Source organism: Montipora foliosa, chromosome 9 (genome assembly GCF_036669935.1).
Source record: "Montipora foliosa isolate CH-2021 chromosome 9, ASM3666993v2, whole genome shotgun sequence".
Taxonomy (NCBI): Eukaryota; Metazoa; Cnidaria; class Anthozoa; order Scleractinia; family Acroporidae; genus Montipora; species Montipora foliosa.
The window spans coordinates 49,870,810-49,883,565 of NC_090877.1; the positions used below are offsets into that span (position 1 = coordinate 49,870,810).

The window sequence follows — 12,756 nt, forward strand, 5'->3', positions numbered from 1 at the left end:
CACTTATTTTCATACTTTTATAGTGCAAAACGATGGTTTGTGCAAGTCTGAGGAAATGCTCGAAGTCAGGAAATGCAGGAAATCAGAAAGCGAACTCAGGAAATGCGGTAAGTCAACATCAAGCATCAACCCCCATAAAGAGTAAAGAGGTGGTTGCCAAGCCCTAACCAGCAATGGAAGGGCAAGGACCCAAACCCCCCAAGGTGGGTGTGAGACCTCGTCACTAGGCCCCAACTTCCCCATGCTGGATCTGAGACTTATAGACTAGGCCCCAAACACCCCATGGTTACTAAGTCTTAGGGTTAAATGGATACTAACGGTGCGTTCGATTGACTGTATTCCGGAATAGGTATACATGGAATGCAAGTTAAAAATCTTTTGTTTTTACGGAGATTGACTTTAAAATTGTCAAACATCTGTTAAATGCTATTTTAAACATGTTTTTGTTATCCTTGCTGCTTCAAAATGCTGGACATACAATTTTAAATCATTACGCCACTTATTCTTATTCCGGAGTAAGAATAAATAGAGTGGTGATTTAAAATAATATGTCTGGCGTTTTAAAGCACCAAGGACAATAAAAATATGTTTAAAATACCGTTCCAGCAGGTGATTGACAATTCTAATGTAAATCAATGTAAAAACAAAGAAGTGTAATTGTTAGTTTGTTTTTACTAACCCTTAGTAAAAACAAAATAACCCTTAGTAAAAACAAAATTAACCCTTACTGAAATCAAACTAATTCTGCTAAGGGTTAATTCTGCTAAGGGTTAATTCTGCTAAGGGTTAATTCTGCTAAGGGTTAATTCTGCTAAGGGTTAATTCTGCTAAGGGTTAATTCTGCTAAGGGTTAATTCTGCTAAGGGTTAATTCTGCTAAGGGTTAATTCTGCTAAGGGTTAATTCTGCTAAGGGTTAATTCTGCTAAGGGTTAATTCTGCTAAGGGTTAATTCTGCTAAGGGTTAATTCTGCTAAGGGTTAATTCTGCTAAGGGTTAATTCTGCTAAGGGTTAATTCTGCTAAGGGTTAATTCTGCTAAGGGTTAATTCTGCTAAGGGTTAATTCTGCTAAGGGTTAATTCTGCTAAGGGTTAATTCTGCTAAGGGTTAATTCTGCTAAGGGTTAATTCTGCTAAGGGTTAATTCTGCTAAGGGTTAATTCTGCTAAGGGTTAATTCTGCTAAGGGTTAATTCTGCTAAGGGTTAATTCTGCTAAGGGTTAATTCTGCTAAGGGTTAATTCTGCTAAGGGTTAATTCTGCTAAGGGTTAATTCTGCTAAGGGTTAATTCTGCTAAGGGTTAATTCTGCTAAGGGTTAATTCTGCTAAGGGTTAATTCTGCTAAGGGTTAATTCTGCTAAGGGTTAATTCTGCTAAGGGTTAATTCTGCTAAGGGTTAATTCTGCTAAGGGTTAATTCTGCTAAGGGTTAATTCTGCTAAGGGTTAATTCTGCTAAGGGTTAATTCTGCTAAGGGTTAATTCTGCTAAGGGTTAATTCTGCTAAGGGTTAATTCTGCTAAGGGTTAATTCTGCTAAGGGTTAATTCTGCTAAGGGTTAATTCTGCTAAGGGTTAATTCTGCTAAGGGTTAATTCTGCTAAGGGTTAATTCTGCTAAGGGTTAATTCTGCTAAGGGTTAATTCTGCTAAGGGTTAATTCTGCTAAGGGTTAATTCTGCTAAGGGTTAATTCTGCTAAGGGTTAATTCTGCTAAGGGTTAATTCTGCTAAGGGTTAATTCTGCTAAGGGTTAATTCTGCTAAGGGTTAATTCTGCTAAGGGTTAATTCTGCTAAGGGTTAATTCTGCTAAGGGTTAATTCTGCTAAGGGTTAATTCTGCTAAGGGTTAATTCTGCTAAGGGTTAATTCTGCTAAGGGTTAATTCTGCTAAGGGTTAATTCTGCTAAGGGTTAATTCTGCTAAGGGTTAATTCTGCTAAGGGTTAATTCTGCTAAGGGTTAATTCTGCTAAGGGTTAATTCTGCTAAGGGTTAATTCTGCTAAGGGTTAATTCTGCTAAGGGTTAATTCTGCTAAGGGTTAATTCTGCTAAGGGTTAATTCTGCTAAGGGTTAATTCTGCTAAGGGTTAATTCTGCTAAGGGTTAATTCTGCTAAGGGTTAATTCTGCTAAGGGTTAATTCTGCTAAGGGTTAATTCTGCTAAGGGTTAATTCTGCTAAGGGTTAATTCTGCTAAGGGTTAATTCTGCTAAGGGTTAATTCTGCTAAGGGTTAATTCTGCTAAGGGTTAATTCTGCTAAGGGTTAATTCTGCTAAGGGTTAATTCTGCTAAGGGTTAATTCTGCTAAGGGTTAATTCTGCTAAGGGTTAATTCTGCTAAGGGTTAATTCTGCTAAGGGTTAATTCTGCTAAGGGTTAATTCTGCTAAGGGTTAATTCTGCTAAGGGTTAATTCTGCTAAGGGTTAATTCTGCTAAGGGTTAATTCTGCTAAGGGTTAATTCTGCTAAGGGTTAATTCTGCTAAGGGTTAATTCTGCTAAGGGTTAATTCTGCTAAGGGTTAATTCTGCTAAGGGTTAATTCTGCTAAGGGTTAATTCTGCTAAGGGTTAATTCTGCTAAGGGTTAATTCTGCTAAGGGTTAATTCTGCTAAGGGTTAATTCTGCTAAGGGTTAATTCTGCTAAGGGTTAATTCTGCTAAGGGTTAATTCTGCTAAGGGTTAATTCTGCTAAGGGTTAATTCTGCTAAGGGTTAATTCTGCTAAGGGTTAATTCTGCTAAGGGTTAATTCTGCTAAGGGTTAATTCTGCTAAGGGTTAATTCTGCTAAGGGTTAATTCTGCTAAGGGTTAATTCTGCTAAGGGTTAATTCTGCTAAGGGTTAATTCTGCTAAGGGTTAATTCTGCTAAGGGTTAATTCTGCTAAGGGTTAATTCTGCTAAGGGTTAATTCTGCTAAGGGTTAATTCTGCTAAGGGTTAATTCTGCTAAGGGTTAATTCTGCTAAGGGTTAATTCTGCTAAGGGTTAATTCTGCTAAGGGTTAATTCTGCTAAGGGTTAATTCTGCTAAGGGTTAATTCTGCTAAGGGTTAATTCTGCTAAGGGTTAATTCTGCTAAGGGTTAATTCTGCTAAGGGTTAATTCTGCTAAGGGTTAATTCTGCTAAGGGTTAATTCTGCTAAGGGTTAATTCTGCTAAGGGTTAATTCTGCTAAGGGTTAATTCTGCTAAGGGTTAATTCTGCTAAGGGTTAATTCTGCTAAGGGTTAATTCTGCTAAGGGTTAATTCTGCTAAGGGTTAATTCTGCTAAGGGTTAATTCTGCTAAGGGTTAATTCTGCTAAGGGTTAATTCTGCTAAGGGTTAATTCTGCTAAGGGTTAATTCTGCTAAGGGTTAATTCTGCTAAGGGTTAATTCTGCTAAGGGTTAATTCTGCTAAGGGTTAATTCTGCTAAGGGTTAATTCTGCTAAGGGTTAATTCTGCTAAGGGTTAATTCTGCTAAGGGTTAATTCTGCTAAGGGTTAATTCTGCTAAGGGTTAATTCTGCTAAGGGTTAATTCTGCTAAGGGTTAATTCTGCTAAGGGTTAATTCTGCTAAGGGTTAATTCTGCTAAGGGTTAATTCTGCTAAGGGTTAATTCTGCTAAGGGTTAATTCTGCTAAGGGTTAATTCTGCTAAGGGTTAATTCTGCTAAGGGTTAATTCTGCTAAGGGTTAATTCTGCTAAGGGTTAATTCTGCTAAGGGTTAATTCTGCTAAGGGTTAATTCTGCTAAGGGTTAATTCTGCTAAGGGTTAATTCTGCTAAGGGTTAATTCTGCTAAGGGTTAATTCTGCTAAGGGTTAATTCTGCTAAGGGTTAATTCTGCTAAGGGTTAATTCTGCTAAGGGTTAATTCTGCTAAGGGTTAATTCTGCTAAGGGTTAATTCTGCTAAGGGTTAATTCTGCTAAGGGTTAATTCTGCTAAGGGTTAATTCTGCTAAGGGTTAATTCTGCTAAGGGTTAATTCTGCTAAGGGTTAATTCTGCTAAGGGTTAATTCTGCTAAGGGTTAATTCTGCTAAGGGTTAATTCTGCTAAGGGTTAATTCTGCTAAGGGTTAATTCTGCTAAGGGTTAATTCTGCTAAGGGTTAATTCTGCTAAGGGTTAATTCTGCTAAGGGTTAATTCTGCTAAGGGTTAATTCTGCTAAGGGTTAATTCTGCTAAGGGTTAATTCTGCTAAGGGTTAATTCTGCTAAGGGTTAATTCTGCTAAGGGTATTTCTGCTAAGGGTTAATTCTGCTAAGGGTTAATTCTGCTAAGGTATAATTCTGCTAAGGGTTAATTCTGCTAAGGGTTAATTCTGCTAAGGGTTAATTCTGCTAAGGGTTAATTCTGCTAAGGGTTAATTCTGCTAAGGGTTAATTCTGCTAAGGGTTAATTCTGCTAAGGGTTAATTCTGCTAAGGGTTAATTCTGCTAAGGGTTAATTCTGCTAAGGGTTAATTCTGCTAAGGGTTAATTCTGCTAAGGGTTAATTCTGCTAAGGGTTAATTCTGCTAAGGGTTAATTCTGCTAAGGGTTAATTCTGCTAAGGGTTAATTCTGCTAAGGGTTAATTCTGCTAAGGGTTAATTCTGCTAAGGGTTAATTCTGCTAAGGGTTAATTCTGCTAAGGTGTAATTCTGCTAAGGGTTAATTCTGCTAAGGGTTAATTCTGCTAAGGGTTAATTCTGCTAAGGGTTAATTCTGCTAAGGGTTAATTCTGCTAAGGGTTAATTCTGCTAAGGGTTAATTCTGCTAAGGGTTAATTCTGCTAAGGGTTAATTCTGCTAAGGGTTAATTCTGCTAAGGGTTAATTCTGCTAAGGGTTAATTCTGCTAAGGGTTAATTCTGCTAAGGGTTAATTCTGCTAAGGGTTAATTCTGCTAAGGGTTAATTCTGCTAAGGGTTAATTCTGCTAAGGGTTAATTCTGCTAAGGGTTAATTCTGCTAAGGGTTAATTCTGCTAAGGGTTAATTCTGCTAAGGGTTAATTCTGCTAAGGGTTAATTCTGCTAAGGGTTAATTCTGCTAAGGGTTAATTCTGCTAAGGGTTAATTCTGCTAAGGGTTAATTCTGCTAAGGGTTAATTCTGCTAAGGGTTAATTCTGCTAAGGGTTAATTCTGCTAAGGGTTAATTCTGCTAAGGGTTAATTCTGCTAAGGGTTAATTCTGCTAAGGGTAATTCTGCTAAGGGTTAATTCTGCTAAGGGTTAATTCTGCTAAGGGTTAATTCTGCTAAGGGTTAATTCTGCTAAGGGTTAATTCTGCTAAGGGTTAATTCTGCTAAGGGTTAATTCTGCTAAGGGTTAATTCTGCTAAGGGTTAATTCTGCTAAGGGTTAATTCTGCTAAGGGTTAATTCTGCTAAGGGTTAATTCTGCTAAGGGTTAATTCTGCTAAGGGTTAATTCTGCTAAGGGTTAATTCTGCTAAGGGTTAATTCTGCTAAGGGTTAATTCTGCTAAGGGTTAATTCTGCTAAGGGTTAATTCTGCTAAGGGTTAATTCTGCTAAGGGTTAATTCTGCTAAGGGTTAATTCTGCTAAGGGTTAATTCTGCTAAGGGTTAATTCTGCTAAGGGTTAATTGGGTTAGGGTTAATTCTGCTAAGGGTTAATTGGGTTAGGGTTAATTCTGCTAGGGTTAATTCTGCTAAGGGTTAATTCTGCTAAGGGTTAATTCTGCTAAGGGTTAATTCTGCTAAGGGTTAATCTGCTAAAGGGTTAATTTGCTAAGGGTTCCCCCCCCCCCCCCCCCCCCCCCTAGGAATCCAATTAATCCATGAACTGGCTTACAGGAGCCGTTTATTTTTATCCATGATCCTGGCTCACAGGAGCGTTTTTTTTATTCATCTTTTTTTTTTTGTCATCACGGGATAGCACTTTTTTTCTTGGCGTAGTCCCTGTGGGGCTTTTCGCCATCCCTCTGCTCTTGTTTACTTCCGGTCACGTTGATACTTTTTTAAACTAACCAATCAAACTTGCTTTCTAGCATTTTGCAACTGGAAGGCAATAAGAAAGAAGGAGGGGCGACAACATTCGCGTTGTGCAGCTCCTAATTTAAATATGGCGTCCACAGTTGTTCATTCCTTCACGTTAAAAACCAACTCTTCCGAGACATCTCCACCAAGTTTTCTCCTCTAGAATCAGCGGAGGTTGTGAAGTTGTCGAAGAGGATTTTGGGAAACACTTTTTACTCTCTTCAAAACGAAGATCTGTTGTCATGTCTCAGACGTCTACAAGAGCTTGGTTATGTCTCGAATAGCAAACTCGCTCTCGTCAAAGATTTTGTCGCTTCAAAATCCAGCAACAAAAGGAAAATCAGTGAGACTATTGAAAACTTTAGCTCTCACATCCGCTTCTGTATGATCCGGAGAAACAATTACAAGGAGGAACGACGATCTCAAGAGGATCACAGCAACACTTGAAGCAGGGCAATCATCCGTTGTTAATTTGCACGGCCCGGGAGGAGTTGGAAAGACAACCCTTGCTCAAGAGATTTCCTCAAAATGGCGTGGAGGAAAGTCTTATATTTTTCGATCTAAGAGAGGCAAAAGATATGAGAGCTCTATATTTTAGCCTCATGAACAAGCTAACCCTTACTGTGCGTGTTGGATACGTAGACATGAGTTTTGTAGTGGGAAAAAAAGTCTTGGAGAAAGCTTTTGAAGAAAGCGAGGGGTTGCCTGTGCTTTTTCTTTTTGACAACGTTGAAGAGTTTACCTCGGGACAGGGGAAGGAAGGCACGAACTTAAAAAAATCGTTTATGGAGTTCTTAGAAAAGCTTATAGGGATATTATAAAGACAGACAGGCAGACGAGAGCTTTAAGGATACTTTTGACGTCAAGGACGCCATTGAATGAGGTCAACAAGGGTGTGGATTATGAACTGAAACCACTTGGAGATAATTTTTCGGAAAAAATCCTTCTTTCTGACGAGCCTACTGACATTAACATGGTGCAAAAAGAGAAGTTGCTTAGTGTCTGCAATGGGAAACCTCTTCTCTTGAAAGGGTTAGCAGCAATTTTGAAACAGGAAAGGAAACGTCCCAGCGACCTGATCAATGAAATTGAGAAATTTATCCGGGATTTTGAAGAGAAAGGGGGACACCGACGAGTCCAAGCATGAAGAACTTCAAGATGCCAAAGAAAAAGCTTATGGTTATGAGGAAGGAGTTGGTCATGGTGAAAAATCTGTGATCCATGAAATGTTCAACACACTACCATCTGACTGCCTGAAAGCATCAGCAGTTTCACTTTCTTTGTTTGTGTGGCCCATTCTCTGTCTCCACAGCAGCACAGGTTCTTGGCATTAGTGTGCCAGAAACTGTGGCTCAGCTTGAGGGGCTAGAAACCAGTGCCATCATTTCCGTTGTGAACAGAGAAGAAAAGAATTGATGTATGACATTCATCCACTGTTGAAAAAGTATGCAGATAGCATAAAGGACGATGAACTTTTCGTTGAATCGTACACCAAAGCAAAGGGCACTTTTATGAGATTTTTTATGTCTAAACTGAAAGAAATTGCAGGATTTGTAGAAGCTGACTATGTTAAAGCGTTTAAGATGTTTACCAGTGACAGTGTGCGAACTACGAGTTTGCTATAGACATTTCCTTGGAGTCAGAGTTTTTCAGCATACCTGGTGAATTTCGTGACAATGCCCTTGATTGTGTCACTAGTCAATGCCTTGCTGCCAAATGAAAGAAATGCGAGCTTTTCAAATCATGGGCGAAAATGTGCAGTGATGACGGAAAGTCAGGTGAGACAAAGATCATACAAAAATAATCGGAATTTAAAACAAATACACTACACTGGCTTTGCTTGCTTTTTTTTCACCATAATCCATCGCGCTTCGGCGAGAATGTTCTGCGCAGCAACCAGAAGGCAGAACTCTAAAATAATCTAAAAAACTTAACAACTCTTAATTAGAACATTTATATTGCATTCTGATACATTTTTTTCTACTACTTAACATTTAACAGTTGGTTCATGCGTCTAGCTACCTGCGTTCCTCGAGATTCAAAGCACACGAAAGTTTGTACTGCTTGACTGCTTGAAAATAATTTCTAAGTGCTCTTCAAACTTCGTAATTGCTTCAAATCACGATGAACGGACGCTTGCCACATTTTCAATGTGGTAGTTTAAATGTTAAATTTCAGTTCAGTAACACAAAGCAAGGTTGTGGCCTGTTGTAAATTAGCCAATCAAACAGAAAAAGTTATTTTGTATTCAGAAAATAAAACTAAGTTGCATGCACGCATGAATTCACCTGTCAGTTTTTTGACCAATAGAACACGAGATGGCTGAAGCGTGGCAGAATATTTTTAGGAATGAATAAACAACGCTTTAAAGAGTAGTAGAAGGGAATTTCCCTTTACGCAACATTGAAAAGAAACTACATTGTTGATAATGTTATAAATTTTGAGGAAGTTTTTGCCAATTTGTGAAATGAAAAACTGCTGAAGTCGCTCGTAGGAAAATCTCTTTTTTTAAGGCCTTTGTTTGCTGACGTCATCAGCGTGCACAATGGAATATGAAGCTCAATTGCCCATTTGAATTTGATTACACGAATTCTCAAAGCTAGTTCTTTTGACAACCCAGAACTCCATTTCAATTTCAAGTTCAAGTGGACTTTGTATAGTACGTCTTTTGAATGTCGAAAGCGAAGATCACTACTATTTAATAGGTGCATTGTAAGCTTAAACTACTAAATGTTCTGTTACGGGACTGGTAAACAACAAATTATCCGTAGTAGTTTACTATCCTTGGGATATACTAGTACTTTTTTTTTTTAACTACATAGTTCATTGGATAATGCATTTGTTGCGTTTTGATTGGCTTTAGCCATCATGGTATTTGAGATATTATTCCATGCTCCACAGTATCAGTTACTGAAGTAGGGAAGATTTATCCATAATTTTTGGGCGTTTTTTAAGATAAAACAATTATTTCACTCGCGTTTGTTGGATATGAATTATTATAGCCAATTTTACGCGCCTCTTGAAAGACGTGCGATATAATAAGTTCCTTATAATAATAGTTTTAATGTAAAGGTGGTAATAATAATAATACTATTATGATTTTAATTACTGAATTTGGAAAGTGGCAAACCAGTTGATTTTTTTACTTCTTTGTATTCACTGTAAAGCAGACATAGAGGAAAATGGGATTTTTTTCTCACAATGTCATCATACATGTAATGGTGTTTAGGCGCTAGGGATAAAAGGCACACGTTGGCTTTTACGACATTTTCAATCGATTTGAATAATTGTTTTTGGCTTAAAAAAATAATTTAATGAAAATAATTAAATGGATAGGGTTTGTTCGACAAATTATAGTGTGTTTTCGACAAAAGGAACTGCTTTATTAATAATGTAACACAGATCCATGATCCCAGATAAAGTGTGTTTTTCAAGTAATTTTTAAAATTTTGTGGGAATGTAGTTCAGAAAGGTCATTACAGAGTTAAATCGTTTCATTTTCTTAAAAAGAAATCATTAACACTGAATCCAAAATTGTGATTAGTAGGTCTCCATGCATGGGGTAAAAAAAGAAATAATTGCTTTAATTGCCCTTTCAAATGAATGTAGAATACCCATTCGAATTTTGATTTTAAGAGAGCGAGGTAAAACAGTTATTTCCAGAAATACACACGTAATTAAATGCAAGCCGGTCTTGATAATCATCATTAAGTGTTCCCTTGTTCTTCTCTCCGATTTTATCATCACTCGTGTCTTGGAATACAGACAATTAACGGCTGAAAGTGACTCCCAAACGCTGATCATCATCTGAAATCACTAGCACTTCTCTTATTGTGAGAAACCGGTGGCAAAGTGCTTAAATGAAACGGGACACTTTGTGTTAGATATCAAAACTGGGTATTCATTTCTGGACATATAAGTGAGGTAACTTTGGTTGCGTTTTGATAAGGTTTCAGTGATTGTCACCACCGACCATATCTTGAAAGAACTGCTAGGTTATTTTCAGTCTGTGTCAGAGGGGTCATATATTTTTTTTTCTTACTGGACAACTATCGTTCCCTTATCGATGTTTTTGACCAGCATTTGTTGTCCAAAGGTGATTTCCTTGAATCTTTTATGTGATGTTTGTATGACTCTTTGCCTCTCCACTGCAGGCTCACTCTTTCGTGCTCATTTAAAGTGTTGGGAATCCTTGTATGTCCGGGACCAAGACGGGCCTAGTGAGGCTTTTAAAGTGTTGGAACAAGCAGCTAATTCTCTTGGGAAAGTCCAAGATACAACTGCGGAGAATTTCACGCTGACCCAAGGCTTGTACTCGTATTTCGAAGGCGAAATCTATTATAAGAAATCTGATTTCAAGAAAGCACTGGAGTGCTTACAGTCATCCTTAGACCTTATGGAAAAGCTTCTACAAGTTGATGACATCCTTTCCAGGTGTTATAACGCAATGGGTAATGCTATTACGGCCTCGAAGATCTCACCAAAGCCCTTGAGTTTACACACAAGGCTCTAAAGATGACAGAGAAAGTGTGAAGGGTGGTGAGTATCATTATAGCTTGCCGGTTTACAAAAATCAAATAGGCACTGTTTACGAGGGTCAAGGAAATTACGATAAGGCCGTTGAATACTACAAAGAGGCAATCAGGCTTTTAGAATCTTTTGAGCATCAAATTTGTCAAATTAGTTTTATTATTATCGAACAAATTGTAAACCACAAAAATGCCACCCATCTTGAACAACTGCTCCTCACCAGAGAAGCATATTGGACCTCACAACTCTTTTCATTATATCCACACGGTCTTAACAAAAGGCGTGAATTCAAATCCAAAAATCGTATCTGCTACAACAGTTGACTTTGTCTCTATTGTAGTGTAAATTCTTTTCAGCCCAAATTTGTAATCATCGTAATTTTTGCTGTCTGTAGAACCTCGTTAGCTCCCATCTAGCTTTGATTGTTTCCAGTTTGTAATCTTGCCCTTTTGTTTTGTTAGCCTTCACTTAGTCGTTGTTGTCTTTGTTCAAAAACTCTATTGAGGGATTCTGTTATGTTTGTGTTTGGTTTTTCATTCAGGGGCTTTCGATTGGGGATCTATTGTTTAGGGGCCCTCTCTGAGGACCTTGTTATGACATTGACCCGCACATTCACTCAGAGGCCCTCAATGGGGAGTTTGTCACGTAATAACACGATTTATCTAATTAGTCTGTTTGTTCCTTTTTATCAGTTGTTTTTGTTTTGCCTAGCTTGTAATTAAGACCTTTTCTTTTGTTACGTAACCTTAATTTCCATTTTTTGTGTACTATATAAAAGCCCGTAACTCTGCCACTCACAACCATTGTATATAGCTTTTTAATTTTTAAACTTTTAAACTATCCTGAAGAAGGCCGAAGGCCGAAACGTCGATTAAACGCTGGAACTGTCAAGAGTTTGTCTCTTCGTCGTTTTTATTATACCTATCTGTCTATCTATATTATATATTATATATATATTATAGATATATATATATATATATATTATATATATATATATATATATATATATATGATGAGACAGAAAGATGTAGCCATGCCTCGATAGATAATGTAATAAGGAAATAACTTCTTGAGGCACATATGTTTCTAATCGTTTTTATACTTCAAACGTTTTTTTTTTTTTTTTTTTTACATAAAGCAATCTTGTACTCATAATCTTCATTCACTGACGAAGCTCTAAACGGCGAAACGTTTGAAGTATAAAACCGATTAGAAACACATATGCCTCAAGAAGTTATTTCCTTATTACATATATATATATATATATATATATATATATATATATATATAACTGCAGACAGTACTGTTTCGGCCTTCTGGGCCTCATCAGTGCAGTGCTGATGTCTGGGATGGAGGTTAAGCTTATAAAGCCACCCCAAATGTCCCACACATGTGGTACATCTAAGTTATATATATAACTCGCACAATGCAAAATGGGGTTCAACGCTTTATTGAAGATATATATCTGACTAGATTTACAAAAAGGTACCAGGTACCCTCTTATATTATGCTGAGACAACTTAGCACTTTAAGATGCAGAACACATATTCCTGCTTTTCATAGCTATGATTCCAGCAAGGAACAAACTTTAACCTCCCCCGTCCTCAACAATGCCACTCACAGATTTCACTCATGTCTACCGGCAAACCATATTTTTCTTTTCCATGCATGGGGGACTCCTCTGGACCTTAAGGGTCAAACTGAGATCATATTCTTATACTAAAGCCCTACATAAAAGATTGGTTCCGAGTCTTGTGCCTCGGTATTCACGGACAAGGTTTTTCAGAAAAAGACTTTATCCTGAGCTGTGAGAAATGTATTTAGTTGTATATGGTTTGTGACACGGATTGTGTTTCTTGTTTGAAATAGGTAGGGTTTTTGGTCTCTAACAGCGTAAATACTCTTGATTTTAACTTAATCGAAAACAATAAACAAACTGCTGTGATACACATACTATAATGCATTTTAACTTGACGTTTGGTATTATACAACATACATCTTCAGAAGTGACAGTTAAACAAATTGTTAAAAATATATATATGACGGTGTAAAACTTTGAAAGAGACTAGTAACTATACACCGAATCTCAAAAAGATTCTCATGAAACACTGGCACATCATCCAACAGCAACCTAGACTTGCAAATATCTTTAAACAGCCACCGATTGTATCTTAAAGGAAGAAAAAATCACTCAGGGACGTTTTAGTTCGCGCAAAACTGTATTTAATCACGCCGCAATCATAAAAACTTGTAAACAAAGAAGCTTTTTCAAAAGG

General features: G+C 37.3%; 1 pseudogene; it reads left to right on the plus strand.

The window, feature by feature from the left end:
- Nucleotides 1-72: 72 nt before the first annotated feature.
- LOC137971926 (uncharacterized) lies at nt 73-10,803 on the plus strand (annotated as a pseudogene).
- The last annotated feature ends 1,953 nt before the right edge of the window (nt 10,804-12,756 follow it).